Source organism: Moschus berezovskii, chromosome 3 (assembly GCF_049115385.1).
Source record: "Moschus berezovskii isolate FMDL1 chromosome 3, NW_MosBer_1.0, whole genome shotgun sequence".
Lineage (NCBI taxonomy): Eukaryota > Metazoa > Chordata > Mammalia > Artiodactyla > Moschidae > Moschus > Moschus berezovskii.
Window position 1 is genome coordinate 75,189,530 of NC_142462.1, and position 16,128 is coordinate 75,205,657.

The window sequence follows — 16,128 nt, forward strand, 5'->3', positions numbered from 1 at the left end:
AGCTCCTTCTCCCCCTCCCCTTCTTCCCCTCCTCCTTCCTCCTCTTTTTATTCTTCTTCTCCAACTCCTTCTTCTTTTTTCATTTTTCAAAAAAAAAAAATTATTTCATTCCACAGGTCCTATGCACCAGCTAGCATTACAGTCTGCGTTTCAGATATTTTTCTCTGGGCCAACTCTAGCAGACTGCCTCCTGCCACTCCTTCAAAGCCAACAGTCCATCTGTCTGCCCTGAATGTCGAGTGTTTGCTTTGAAGCTTAAATTTAGTTTTGCTTTTAATGCAAAAAAATCTGTAGATTAGATAGCAGGAAATTACATCTCTAGGAGGCAGACTAGAGGTTCCTTTAGCTTGTTATGAAAAACCCCACGTTTCACATCAGTCATGGATTTCTTACTAGTCCTTCTTTCCAAGCATTCCTTTCTTTCCTTCTCTTCTTTCTTTCTCACGATTCCTTGAAATTTGCCTTTTCAGTTGTCAGTACTCACTGTATCTATTATCACTTTTTTATAGGTCATATCACTGCCAAACTGAGCAAATCCAAGTTGAAACAAGTAAGACAGAGTTTTCCTCAAAATGAGTTTGCACAGAAAGTATGCTAAGCCCAGGATGGAGGGGAAATTTCCTTGGAATCAAGCAATGTTATATGATCTTCAGGATCTAAACTGCCTTCCTCAAACCTGCTCTGAAAGGAAAGGTGTTGGATGGCAGAATGGAGAACTACATAAACCTTCCTCCCAGGACTGTAGTTCTCTTGAACTCGAATATGGTGTGTCAGATTTCATCATTAGACCATTCATTAAGCATCCATCTGGCATATCAGACACATCGGGTAATTAGCAATAATGAGTAAGAACCTGAGAGCAGACCAATTAAATAAAATCTTTACCTATTAATCACATTTGCAAGTTACCAATTATCAAACACCAGCCAAATCCTGTCCATAATCAAGAATAATAAAAACCTCTATTGAGAAGACCTTTGAGATCATGATGTCAGGATCAGATTGAACTGCATGAGTCAGAATGGAAATTTACTGGGTCAACAGAGAGAATGAAAGTATAAGATAATAAGACATAAAATATTAATAAATATTAATAATCAGACATAAAATATTAAATAAAATTCACTGGGTCAACAGAGAGAATGAAAGTATAAGATAAAAAGACATAAAATAATCAGACATAAAATAATCATGTGGTCAAAGCTGAATTTCTAGATTTCAAGACTTAGCAAAATTGTTACAGACTTAATAATGTTAAGTAGTCTGTAGGCTCCAAAGGTCATGGACCATGTCTGTTTGTTCTTCCCATTGTATCTCTGGCACCAAAAAGCACTCGGCATAGAATAGGCAATCAGTAAGTATTTGGAAATTAATTAACAAATGACTAAAGTGAAATTTGTTCCCTTCCCTTTGTCACAAGTCTACCTCCCTTGGTCAAATATGAAAAGTCACACGGCTGCCCAGATGCCCTAGATGGGCAGATCATGGTGAGCAGTGCTCTGTTCTTCAGGAATTCCTGTTCTAGCTTGTCTTTCTGCTTTCCATCAAACCTTAGAAGTGAAGTCGCTCAGTCGTGTCCGACTCTTTGCGACCCCGTGGACTGTAGCCTACCAGGCTCCTCTGTCCGTGGGATTCTCCAGGCAAGAGTACTGGAGTGGGTTGCCATTTCTTTCTCCAGGGATCTTCCCAACCCAGGGATCAAACCCAGGTCTCCCACATTGGAGGCAGAGGCTTTAACCTCTGAGCCACCTATGCTGAATTCTTTCCCTCAGAGCCAGTTAATTCCATTAACTTGTTATGGGTCAATGAATGCAAATAAATGGATAAGAATAAGTGTATTCATCCCTTATAATACATCTACATTTTACTTTTTTAAAATTAAATTGGTTTACATTTTAATGCCATGGTTAAGAGTGAGGGTTTTGGAGTCAGACATGGATTGGAATCTGCCACTTAATACCTGTAAGACCTCAAGCAAGTCACTTAGATGCTCCAAGGCTTAGTTTCCTCATCTATAAATAAGAGATATAAATAGTACCACACCAACCTCCAAGCACCGTTGTGAGCACTACATAAAACTATCTTGGTAAATTATGTGCCTGGCATGGCACCTGTCATACAGAAAAACACACAGTTAACCGGCCGTTTTCAAAGTGCATTCCCAGACGCCAGCATCAGCACCACTAGGAATCTGTTACGACTGCACATTCTTGGTCCCACCCCAAACCTACTGAGTCAGAAGCTCTGGGTGTGGGGTCCAGCGATCTTTGTTTTAATAAGATTTGTAGGTGATTCTGAGGCAAGCTAAGTTTGAATCAGTGCAGTGCCAGTAGGTAGTGTGTGTTCGGTCGCTCAGTTTTCGACCCCATGGACAGAAGCCCACCAGATGCCACTGTCCATGGAAGTCTCCAGGCAAGAATACAGGAGTGGGTAGCCATTCCCTTCTCCAGGGGATCTTCCCAACCCAGGGATCAAACCTGGGTCTCCTGAATTGCAGGCAGATTCTTTACCATCTGAGCCACCAGGAAAGCCCATAGGCCAGTAGTTACATTAAAATAATAATATTCTTGTGTGTGTGTGTGTGTGTGTGTGTGCTCAGTTGCTTCAGTTGTGTCCAACTCTTTGCAACCCTATGGGCTGTAGCCCTCCTGGCTCCTCTGTCCATGGGATTCTCCAGGCAAGCATACTGGAGTGGGTTGCCATGCCCTCCTCTAGGGGATCTTCCCAACCCAGAGACTGAACCTGCATCTCTTATGTCTCCTGCAATGGCAATCGGATTCTTTACCACTTGCGCCACCTAGGAAGCCCAAAATGCTAGTACTTATATCATTGTATTGTATTGATACTATTATTGCTTTGTCAAGGACCATGCAGAATACATTAGTTCAGCTGTTTTCCAGCCAAGTTCTGAGAAGCTTTGGGGTTCACGGTGACCTCTGAAACCGTTGAGGAGCAGATCCCAGACAAGGATCTAGGTTGTCCCCCCAGCTCCACTCTGATGAATGAGCTCCACTTTGTCAGTTTCATGCTTTTCTGCTCCATTCTGTGTTCAGTTTGCTGGACACAAGAGTTCTGCTCTGAGATAAATCTTAAAAATCACTTCCTCATCCAAAATGCCCATGGAATTTGGCCAGACTGTAAGGGAGAGATAGGCAATAGGAAGGTTTTCCCCAGTCCTGCCCTGCTTTCCAGTGCAGATTGCAACCAGCATTCTTTGGGAAGCCTGCTAGGTAACTTTTGTCATACATCGTATCATTAAAACCTTACAAGGTGTTCTTTCCCCTCATTTCCAAGGGAGAAAATAAAAACTCAAAGAGGTTAAAGAAGCACAACCAAGGTCACACAGCACGAGCAGCTTGGACTCAAGGCCAGATCACTGGATACTGAGATTGGTTCTCATCCTCCAAGCATGACTGCTGGTCACACCTGAGCAGATAACCTCGCCCTGCAGGAGAATCACCTATGGGGGCATTGCAGGGATGTTCAGATGGTACTTTTGGACTCACACATAGAAGGCAGCCGGCTAATGTGCCACCATTTGCTCACACCAAGGCCTGGGGCAACTGATTTGTTTCTTCCAAAGTGAGTCATAGTCACGGGAATTAGAAAGTTCTAATTCAGAGGGGCTTTTCCCTATTTGCTAAATCAGTCAAGCTGGGAAGATGATCTCATCACACTGGTGTGTAGGAATTGTGAGCTGAGAGTACAAGTAACTGAATCCCAACCCTATAACCATTCAAGCTCAACGGTACAGTCTTAGGCAAGCCTGCCCCTTCTGGTCTTTGTCAAATGCCTAAATAAATGGCCAGACTCACTACTTATCATCCAAGTTGGACTTGGAAACTGCATTAGATGATATTGAGAAATCTTTGAGCATCTTAGAAAGATGCACTCCATAAATATTTCACCATTAATTGCAGCATTATCTATTCATTGACTAAGCCATGCCACAAATGTTTTTGAAGACTCATTTTTGCCTGCAGTTGTACTGGATTGTACCAGCTACGAATAACACAACCGTGAGCAAGACTGATGTGGCCCCAGCCTTCAGGGAGCCTATAGTTTGGCGGGGTCGGGGAACCTCTGCTAGTGATCTGTCCTGAATTGATCATACAGAAGTATTGTTAAGTATTTATTATGTGCTGGGCACAATACTAGGTGCTGCACACAAATTATTTCACTTAATTCGAACTGTATAGTCCTACAAGGTAGGAATAATGATCTTCAATTTACAGAAGTTTCGGAAAGTTTAAGTAACTTGCCAAAGTAGAGTCTCCTGTTACTAAATGGCAAGATCTATCTGACTTCAAGGCTCTTAGTTTCTATCACATAAGTATCTACGTACATATATATCCACATAGAAGGAATTTCTCTGTTACAGTGCCTGCAAGGATATCCGGCCTATAATGAGTTCTTAATAAGAAGTCATTAAATAAATATGACCATGTGGATCAAGCTAGAGAGAGAGGTCCCAAATGTTGAGATGAATGAGGGTGGTGGGAACTGAGTGAGCATTCTGAGGAGGTGGGGACAGTGTGGGCGCCACCCAACTGCGGCCTGAGATACAGATGTAAACAGAGGAATGCCCCAGACTGCTGTCTGAGCTGCTGAGAAGCCACAGTGCTGGAAATTGTGGTGGTGACTCTTCAGTTGCTAAGTCATGTCCGACTCTTTGCTACCCCACGGATTGCAGCATGCCACGCTTCCCTGTCCTTCACGATCTCCTGGACTTTGCTCAGACTCATGTCCATGGAGTTGATGATGACATCCAACCATCTCATCCTCTGTCACTGGCTTCTCCTGCGGCCCTCAATCTTTCCCCAGCATCAGGGTCTTTTCCAATGAGTCGGCTCTTCACATCAGGTAGCCAAAGTATTGGAGCTTCAGCTTCAGCATCAGTCCTTCCAATGAACATTCAGGGTGGATTTCCTTGCTGTCTAAGGGACTGTCTAGAGTATTCTCCAGCACCATAGTTTGAAACCGTCAATTCTTCAATGCTCAGCCTTCTTTACGGTCCACCTCAAATTGTTGGTATCAGAAGTTTTCAGGGTGTGATGGTGGTGACTGGGGGAGATAGGAATGATAGACACTAACCATCTGTCCCAGCTGTCATCACAGAGGACATTCCATCAGTCCATCCGTGCTCCATCACACAGACTGGAAGCTCTGTCCACCCCAGTGGTGTGGAAGAAGGTGGCTCCCTGACAAGGCTGCTGTGACAGCGTGCTGGCTGCTTTTCTCCTGCTCCTCCATCACACCTCTTTCTCCAGAGAGGTAGCCAGTTTGCTGGGCCAGGCATACAGAGATTATTTACCAATGGTCTCTGAGTGCAGGACGGGGTTAAAAGATGATGACAGTTGTCAGCTGCCTTTATCACAAGGCATCATATTTGCTCCTCCCTTCATCACTTCCTTGCTTCATCACTTTAGCTGCTCGGCTTTAAATAACACTGTTAATTTAATATTCCCATTTCTTGCTTGTTAAAATCAGGTTACTCAAGATCCCTGGCTAAAAGAGATTTTAGTTGAGGCAGTCACATGACAAAGGTGATATCACTGTAACCTTTTTGTTCAGACAATAGCAAGGAACAGGCACCGAGGATCCAGGCCTGCAGAGAAGGAAAACCCAGACGCTGGAGAGACTGACAGACCTGAGTTAAACCCCAGGTGTTACTTCCTGTGGCAGACTGACTCGGGTGGACCCCATCATCCCCGCTCCTAGTTTTCATGCATTTGTGTAGTCTCCCCTTGAGTATGGCCTGGCCTGGCAACTTCCTTCTGACCAATAAAATACAGCAAAAGTAAGGAGACGTCACTTCTGAGAAAAGCGCTAAGAGACTGTAGGCTCTGTCTCATTCGCAGACTCTCTGTGGCCTTTTCAGCCCACACACGTTGATGATGCGAGCAGCCATATCACACAGGCCCCCAGGATGAGAAACTAAAGTGGCCTCCAGCCAAAAACTAGCAAGGAATTGAGGTTCAACAGCTCAAAAGGAACAGAATTCTGTCCACAAGTGAGTACCTTGGAAGTGGATCCTCACCAGCTGATCTTTCAGATGAAACCCCAGCCCTGCCTGACCGTCTGGTAATCAGCTAAGATGTGCCTAGGGTCCTGAAGCACAGAAACTCTCAGATAACAGAGGTGAGTTGCTGTCAGCTTCTATGTTTGTAGCAATCTGCCACACAGCAAGAGGATACGAAGACATTTCCCTTCGGGGTGAATTTGGACAGGTTAATTCCACTTCATAAACCTCAGTTTTCTCATCTGTCAAGAAGGCACAGACAATAATAAAATGATAATATGTCTGCCTTTGGGGAAGTAAACGAGAAACTGTGCCTCAAAGGGTGCACATGTTGAAATCTCCTGAATGAATAAGGGATCTGGGCTCTGTCTGGGCTGGCATTTGAGGAAAGGGGCGCGTGGAGTGGTTGGAGTTACTCAGGAGTGGGAAGGACTTCCCCTCAGCCCTGAGGCTCTTGGAGCACACGGATCTAAAGACAGGATGTCCCCTTATATGTGAAATCTAAAAAGAAATGACACAAACTAACTTATTCAGACTGAGAGGATGAATATATGGTTACTGGTGAGGCAGGGGGAAGGGATAGTTAGGCTGTTTAGATCCCTAGGTCAGGAAGATCCCCTGGTGAAGGAAACGGCATCCCACTCCAGTATTCTTGCCTGGGAAATCCCACAGACAGAGGAGCCTGGTGGGCTATAGTCCCTGGGGTCACAGAGGAGTCGGACATGACTTAGCAACTAAACAACAACAGCTAATGAATGAAATCCTGAATGTTGCCTAAGGAAGCCTTGCTGCTTCGACCAGAAACATCCCAGCTGCATGCTGCAGCTCCCTGCAGGAGCTGGGCCTTCAGGAAGGTCTTGGGGAAAGCCATCAGGCTACCTGATAAACCACCGCAATTGTTGTCCTGCACTGGCCCTGGTCACCATGCTATAGCACTTAGCTGGAGGGCAATTACATTGCGCCTTTAAGAATCAGGCACAGCCAGAACTCAGTAGCTACCTGTGGTTTATGGCCATTTCCTTACTTAAGTCAATTGGAGCTAGACAGTCCTTGGTTTTTGGTGCAATTCATTCTCCTAAATCCAAACCCAAGATAGTTCCCTGAATCTGGCAGAGCTCAACTGTAAAGTCGGAGTGGGAACGCACAAGCTGCTGCTGCCAACTCGTCTGACATCACGCCAGGGCCACCCTACCATTGTCTGTGGCAGAACAAGGCCTTTCTTTGGCAGAGGTTTGCAGCCCCACCCATCAGTGCCTGCTGGGAATCTGGCTACTTCTCAGCAGGCCCGAGAGCCTCTGAGTGCCCCCAGGAATGCCTTGTCTATAAATAGAAGTCCTTTGCAGGGTTTCCACTGCTTGGCAGCCTGAACAGCATCTGTACCATGTTATACCTTCTGCACAGAACCAGCTGCGGGCCTAGTGGGAAAGATAATCTTGGGAGAGGAGTCTGTGCTGTCAGCGGGCAGCTGTTCAAACTCCCTAGCCTGGGGCCATCACGGACTAGCACTGGGGGCAGACCCTTGCTGCAGGCAGCTGTGCTGAGTTTCACAGCGAGGCCAGGCAGCATAGAAGTCGGACTGGTAAGTAATGAACCTGATTCTTTTATCACTTCAGACTCACTTATCTCCGTGGACAGAGATTCCAGTTGGGTCTTTCTAAACAAGTTACCATGACTTGGGGGCTACCTGAGGTCAACACAGACCCTGCTGGAAGAAGATGCTATCCGTGGACCTGGTCCCAATCAGAACCCAGTTCTGCCACCCAGTGGCCTGGCTTTGAGAAGATGTCAGAGCTCTAATACAGCTCTCTCAAACCAAAATCCCTGTTCCGCATCTTTGAACATAGCAGGGAAATGCCACCCAATTTTCTACAGGATCTAAAGCAGAAGGGTCAAGTCTATGACTGGAGTGACCGTTCCTGGGAACCAAAGCCTGATCCAATAGCCACAGGCAGGAGGACAGGTCTGCAGCAGGAGAGCATGTCTGTGTAGCCCTGAGAAGGGGGTGCAATCCTAGGAGCAGAAAATGAGAACCAATTGGAAAGGAAAATGGAACAAGGAACAAACAAAGGCCAGTTGTGCTAAGAGCTTTCATAGACTCAGTCACCCAGCATTGATGGACTGGCCAAAATGAGGACTTCAGGAATGTGCCCTACCCCCTTGGTGAAGACTAAGTTGTGGGGCTAGGGGGTGGGGAATGGTGCAGATTCATGGAAGATTCTTTTAAAGAGAGAGTGTTGGAAAAAGAGGTCTTAGAGTTCCAGGGTTCCTATGACTCTGAAATCAGGTGATGGGGGCTGAATATATATAGTTCTAGATGTAGAAACCTGGGTGACTTTATGCTATAGATTGAATGTTTGTGTTCTTCCAAATTCACATGTAGATACCTAATCCCAATGTGATGGTATTTGGAGGTGTGGCTTCTGGAAGGTGATTAGACTGTGAGGGTAAAGCCCTCACATGTGGGATTAGTGCCATTAAAAGGAGACCAGAGAGCTTCCTCACCCCTTTCACCACGTGAGGACACATGAACCAAGCAGATCATCTTCAGACACTGAATCTGCTTGGACTTCCAGTCTCCAGAACTGTAAAAAATTAATGTCTGTTGTTTATAAGCTACTCAGTCTACAGCCTCCTATTATAGCAGGTGGAAACTGATTAAGAAACTTTAATAGAACAATGTCACATCAATCTCTCACCACTGGCTTGGAGGCACATGAGCCATTTTCCTACTCTCCAGCCTTCCTGCTCAAATGTGGCCATTTCTGAGTCTTCCCAGAGATGGTGTGTAGCCAGGCAGCCTTGGAGAGCAACACCAGCCACCAGAAAGTGAGTGTCTTGTGTTGGGGGGTAGCTTCTCTCCTGACATGGAAATTGCACAGAAAGTAGAAGGGGCCACAGCATATATCCTTGCCTTCCCACCAGGAGGTATCTGGGGCCAGGGCTGCTTCACGACTGTCTTATCTACTGATGATACTTCCTGGAGGATCATTCAGGGATCATGGGGTAAAAGTAATGAGACCTGTGCCATGCATCCACTCCTGGGAAGTGTGTCAGGCTCACAAACTGGGTTCCAGGATGACACAGGAAAGGCTGGATGAAAAGCTGATTCCTAATCTGTCATTCAAAGCAATGTCCAACTCTTTGGACTTATGCCCCTTCGGCAAATGGCTGGAACAAAAAATAAATAAAAACAGGGCTGTCACCTGGGTGGCACCCTCCCTGGGGTCAGCACCCTGGACCACATACCCAGGGTCTCACTACCTCGCGCTGGCAGCCTCGGGCCAACACTGGCAGGTGGTGGCAGCAAAGTGGACACCTTTGGTGGACAACTGGGCCTGTCTGTGGACACTGGCCCACCAGCTCCCACTTGGGAGTCTTGCAGCATTAGCAGGGATGGCTGCGAGGTCACACAGAAAGGAGAACACCTGGTGTCACCAAAGATGAGCTTGTCAAACACATAAGAGACACCCTAGAGGCCAACCTCAGAATATTTGGGGGAATCTGTGGAGGGCTGAGTACCGCTAAAGTGAGCATCAGAGCCAGAGAAATGAGAACTTGTGTCTGTAGCTGTGGGTCTCTCCTCACCCGCAGGCTGGCAGGTTTGGGGAAGATGAATGACATCAGTAAATGTCCAGAGGTTGGGAAACAGAATCAGTCACTCTGCCAAGAGGATCAATTCCCTAGTTTCTGCCTCCTTGTGACATCACTGCTCCAAAGCATAGCACATTCTGGCACCAGATGAAAAGTTCTATTTCTAGAAAATCCACAACAGTGCCATTGTCTTGATGATGAACTAACACACCAAGGTCATTGTATCTCCCAGCAGCTGCTCTGCCCAACTCCACATCTGTAATGCTGTCCCTGGGCAGCAGGCAGGACCGTCCCCGGGAGAGGAGGTCCAAGCAGCAAACAGCATTCCTAACTCAGTGTTTGTTGTCTTGTGTCAAAATTCTGTCTGGAATCACCAACACTAGCTTTCAAATGGGATTTTCAAGAGCATGTGGCCAACTTTGTTTATGCTTTTCCAGAGTTAGAGAGTGTGGAGTCAGAGCAAGGTTTGAAATGCACCCCAGGGAGTCAGCTTTTGTGCATTAAGTAAAGGTTTGGCCAGAGTTCTGAAGGGACTGGACTGTGTGGCTGGGCTGGATGAGTTCATTAGCACTGAGCTGGATGATGGTTCTGGCTCACTGATGGGTAACAGACCTTTTTTCAAAATCTTGGGAGGTGGCGGTAGAGAAGATGCTTCTCACTCACCACAAGAAGGGTGCTGGTTTGTGTTTCCTTCACAAGAGCTTTACACCAAGCCACTCATATTCCCTCACTAAGCACTTCTTGTAACCAGTTACAGGAGTCATTTGGGAGCTGGCCAGAGTCAGAAATAGTCTTTGAAGGAAGGAGGAAATCAAGAGAAATGGAGAGTTTAGCTCTATCACAAGTATTGCCAAATCACCAAATTTCTTTTTGCTGCATTTTTTTTTTTTTTTGGTTGCATTGCATGTGGGATCTTAGTTCCCTAACCAGGGATGGAACCTATGCCCTCTGCAGTGGAAGCATAGTCTTAAGCCCTGGAACGCCAGGAAGTCCCCCAAATCACCAGTTTTAACCATACTGTAAAGAAAGCTATGAAATGGCATGGGTTCAATATAAATAACACTTTGCTGCACAAATTTTCCTGTGAGTTAAGACCACTTGCAAAGATGAAGGACATATTTCTGAAGTAGTAATGTTGTCTATTAAAGGACGGCATTATATCCCCTTGTTAAATTTAGATGAAGTTTGAACGATAAAGGGCTTCCCTGGTGGCTCAGACGGTAAAGAATCTGGCTTGCATTGAGGGATACCTGGTTTCGATCCCTGGGTAAGGAACATCCTCTGGAAAACGGAATTGCTACCCACTCCAGTGCATCTCTGAGTGAGATGTGTAGATGCTTGGTCAGGCACGTTGTGGCTAGAAGGGTAATCATGTCACTGGATGGACTGGGATGAGGTGGTTGTTGTTAGGACAGGGTTACTGTAACGGCTCTAGGCATATGTCGTGTGGGTTGAGGGGAGCTGGGTAGGTGTGTGGGTGCACAGGTACAAGCCAAGGTGGCCAGGCATGTTGCAGGGTGGGATTATGTGAGGCAAGTGGTGTGTGGCAGGGTGGGATGCAGCTAGGTAATTAGGCTGTGCCGTGGCAGATTGGGGCATGTATTCTTGCCTGGGAAATCCCTTGGACAGAGGAGCCTGGTGGGCTATAGTCTATGGGATGGCCAAGAATTGGATGCAACTGAGCGACTAACACTTTCACTTGAATGATACAGGGCCCAATGGCAGGTGAGGAATGGAGGCCCGGAGGGTGTGGTGGCAAAGCCAGGCCTGGGAGCGGTGAGGGTGGGGGTGGGAGGGAAGTCCTCAGCAGGGGGCCCCTGGTCAAGTGCAAGTCCAACCTGAAACCCCATTGCAGAGCGATGTCGGCGGAGGCGGTGTAGTCTGTGTGTCTTCAGTAGTTCATTTTCCAGACCTGATTTAAAGCTGATTCTCCTCAAGAGTTTGTCTTTTTATAGCCCCTTGCAGCCCAAGGGGCCTGCACCATTTCTCAGCAGAAGAAACTCAAGATTGAAAAGACCAAGGCTATGTGGGAATCAAGATTCACACCCAAATCCCCTCTTTTCTTCATCGCCATGTGACACTGTCTGTCCCCTTGTCTTTCTGATCCCATGCAGTTTCATGCTCCCTGGAGAATTCCTACGCTCAAAGGTTTGGTTTTGACTCAGCTTTTCTGCTCTCCTTCATCTGATCCCAGTATCATCTGGAAAACAGAAAAGCACAGCTCCCGGGATTCAGCACCATTTCTCTAGAGCCCCTCGCCAGCGAGCCCACGCTTGCTGGGTCCCACAGGATCCCAACCATGAGGAATTATGTAGGATACTGGGGACCTCAGAAGCAGGGAAAGCAGGTTTGGGGCACCAACATTTCTAGGGATGTGATGTGGCTGGCTTTTCTTTCCCCACATTAGTGGAGGAAACAACGGCAGAGATCATCCAGACTAGCAAGTGAGACTCAGAGTCGATGGAATTTGCCTTGGAAGTGTTCCAATCCGCACACCTGAGAAGCACGCAGAGGAGCTGGGGTTACTGAGGGCGTGTGGGAAAGGGAAGTATTGGGAGTTTGGCATCAGCAGATGCAAGCTAGTATATATATAGCATGGATAAACAAGGTCCTACGGCACAGCACAGGGAACTATATTTATTATCCTGGGATAAACCATAATGGAAAAGAATATGAAAAAGACTTTATGTGTGTATTATTGTTGTTGTTGTTATTTAGTTGCTAAGTCGGATCTGACTCTTTGACCCCAAGGGCTGCAGCACACCAAGCTTCCCCGTCCTTCACTGTCTCCCGGAGTTTACTCAAAGTCCTGTCCATTGAGTCATATATATGTGTGTGTATATAACTGAGTCATTTTGCTGTAAGCAGGAATTAAACACGATATTGTAAATCAACTATACTTCAATAAAATTTAAAAAGAGCAAACCTTGAGATACAGAAAGATTAAAAAAGGAGGGATATCAATCATAACATCTACCTTTTGTTGGAAGGATTGTAGGAGTCTAAAGGAGCTTAGTACAGTGCCCAGGACTTAGAAAGGGCACTATCACACGTAACAGTGCACGCGGCTGGGTAATATTCATTTAGAACTATTTGCTTGATAGGAGAATGATCGAAACCTCCTCGGGCTATGCCATACTCACAAAAGATGCAGCGACACTGGGGAGCCAGGTAACCTCAAACCTTGTTCGCACTCAACAGAATCAAAGAACACCATTCTGAGATCTACTGGTAGTAGCGAGACTGCTGTTAAGCCACTGTTAAAATGTTTCTCAGGGCAGTAGGGGCTTCCACTATGCTTATGACATGTTTTGTGTCCTTTCTACCAATATCCCTCCTCAGGAAGGGAGTCCCAGCTCAAAGTCACCCAGCAAAGGACAGCTGTCCATCCCACGACCGTGAAGTGAGTTAGACCTAACGCTGTAGAAACAATAAAAAACCTGAACAGAGGGGGAAATGGGGAGAGGGAAGGAAAGGACTTCCTGTTCCTTCTTGGGCTAAAAGGAAACCCTGGGGCAACTCTGGGAGCCACTGGGAACCCCCAAGGCTGCCCTGGTTTTGGCTTTGTCCTCCGGTGGCCTGTGACGTTCTATGCTGCTACTGCATCTTGTGTCCTGGGGCTCCCAGGAATCTCGACCAGTTTTTAGGGGCTCCTAAGTACCTTCTGGCCAGATGTCCTACAGACACGCAAATCCTTCCCCACCCACCACTGGTCTGTGCAGGCCTCAGGGAGCCTGACTTGAGACCTGCTGGGACCCAGCACTGTCCTCGGCTCAGAAGTTGGGTTGGAAGCAACAGGGCTTCACAAAGCCTGCCAGCTGATCACCAGAAAGGCCCGGGCAACCTCAGAACACAGAGCGGTCTTTCACCTTGCTCAGAATAAAATGAAATATGCCATCCATCTCCTCTCTGGCACTTCCCCAGCCCTTCTCAGAGGGAGCTAAATGCCACGCTTCATTGATCGGTCAATAAGTTGTGTTTATTGAGCTGACAGTGTGTACGTATGGGGGTGGGGGAGCTGCAGAGAAAGATGGATGAGGAAGGAATAAAGCCAACTGGGGTCAAATGCTAGGATTCATGTATAAAGAAAGGACTCTACACCTTTCCCTCCTATGCGTAGCTGGGCTGCTCGCTCCTTTCGTGCCACACTGGGGGTCTGCTTTCTCGCCTCTCCCAAAGGCTCCACAAGGAAATGGGTGAAAGCCTCGCCAGCTCTAGGAAACCCTTTCTTTGTGTGGTGCTGACCTCTAGAGGCTTCCAATTAAAAAGCATCCCAAAGGACCAACTTTGTTTTACGGCCTGTTTTTTACATCCTGCACGGTTGCCATATTTTCCTGGAAAACAAGGAGAAAATTTCTCTGCTCCTTTAAATGCTGCCTAATAGGAAATGCCGACTTTATTCTTTGACTGCCTAATTACAGCCTCCTCAGATTTTTGAGAACATCATTGCTTTTTGCTCCAGAAAAGGGAAAAAGGAAGGTTAGAAATCGGGAAAGTATTTCAAAGTTAGTGTTTGCCTACTACGAAACTAAAAGGAAAAGCAGAGGGCCAGCTATTTTGGGATTTATTTCTGGAGTTTCCAAAGTATCAGGTGGCCAAACCCACTAAGGAAGACAGGAAATGTTTGCTCCTCACCCATCACCCCTCACCCCAGTTCAGCAGGACAGCACAGTGGTGGGGGGGGCACTATCTGCCAGCCCCTCCTGCACACATGTGCCAGCCCACTGGCTCTAGTTCTGGTGCAGGGTACAAACACTGGGTTTTGCTTATTTTATTTCAACCCACTTACATTCACAATGAAAACTAGGGACATTGGAGGTCCCACTTGACCTGACTTTATTATGAAAACAAGATTCGTTTCTAAAGGAAAGAAGGCTATTCTTGACCTCCCTAAGCAAATCACCCCAAATTTTCCCATCTTGTTGTAGGTTTTTATTCTGTTTTTAGTATTTATTTACTTGGCTGCACCAGGTCTAAGTTGTGGCACACAGCCTCTTTGATCCTCGTTGCTGCATATTGGTTCCTTACTTGTGGCATGTGGGATATTTTTGTTTTTTAGTTGTGGCAAGCGAATTCTTAGTTGTAGCATGTGGGATCTAGTTCCTTGACCAGGTATTGAACCCAGGACCCCTGCACTGGGAGCACACAGCCTGAGTCACTGGGCCACCAGGGAAGTCCCCTATCCTGTATTCTTGATCACAAAAAGAAGGGAGATATAGGAAGGCAGGAGAAAGTATCCAGGGATGTCAGCACTGGAGCTAATACACATCTACTATTTTGGCTGGGGTCCTTCTTTTTTTGTCGTTTTATTAGTGCTTACTTATTATAGTAGCTTTAGAATCACAGCAAATATGAGCAGATGACAGATTTCCCATTGATCCCCGGTCCATACACATGTGTCACTTCTCCCATTTCAACATCCCCCACAGAGTGATGCATTTGAAGCCTACACTGACATACCTTATCACCCAGAGTTCACAATTTACATCAGAGTTCACTTGGTGTTGTATATTCTATGGGTTTGGACAGATTTATAATGATATGGATTCACCATTACAGTATCACAGAGTAGTTTCCCTACTAAAAATCCCCTCTGCTCCAACTATTAATCCCTCTCTTTTGGACTCTATTTCTAAAAGGGGCCTTAGAGAATATGGGCTCAAAACGGAGAACTAGTGTTGCCGTTGTTGGTTGTCCAGCCCTGGTTTCCTGAGAAAGCACTTTCCTTATAAACTTTGCTTCCCTCCTGCCCTAATCTCACTGGCCAAGACATGTCCTCACAACACTAGTGCCCGGAGGGAACTTAGAAATGAATCCATACTCTTGTCTTTACAGATGAGGAAACAGAGATGAGGGACAGGGAGGTGACAAGTCTATGATCACATAGCCAGTCAGGGTTAGAGCCTTGTCCTAGGACAACCAAGTAGAGAAAGAGTCTCTGCTAAGGGAACACGAAGCCCTGCACTTGGATAGAGTAGCAGGTTAACATTTTTAAAAGTCCATCTGTGAGGGACTGCCCTTGTGGTCCAGTGGCTAAAACTCCACGTTCCCAATGCAGGGAGTCCAGGTTCACTCTCTGGTCAGGGAACTAGATCCCATGTGCCACAACTAAGATCCGATGTAGCCAAATAAATAAATATTAAAAACCAAAAGGTCTATCTGTGAGAGTGCTCTACTAACAGTAACAAGGGAATTCTCTTGTGAGAAAGGCTTTGTCTCGGAAGACCACATCACTGCCACTTAGTGAGGTCTGCAAGCTTGCACACTGCCTACCACTCAGTACAGTCTCTGACAACAGCCGTGTTAAAACGAAGAAGCACAAATTAAGTTACCTGAAACACACACATGAGCTTCTAGGCTGTGTCTATTTCAGGCAATCGCAAATCTAATTTACAATCTATGGAGACCTATTCATTTGGGGATAGAAACTTGCTCTTAAATAATGGGACTTATTACCAACTTTCAGATTTATTCTTTAAATGCCACTGTTGCTGAATAACAAGTGGGGGGAAAGT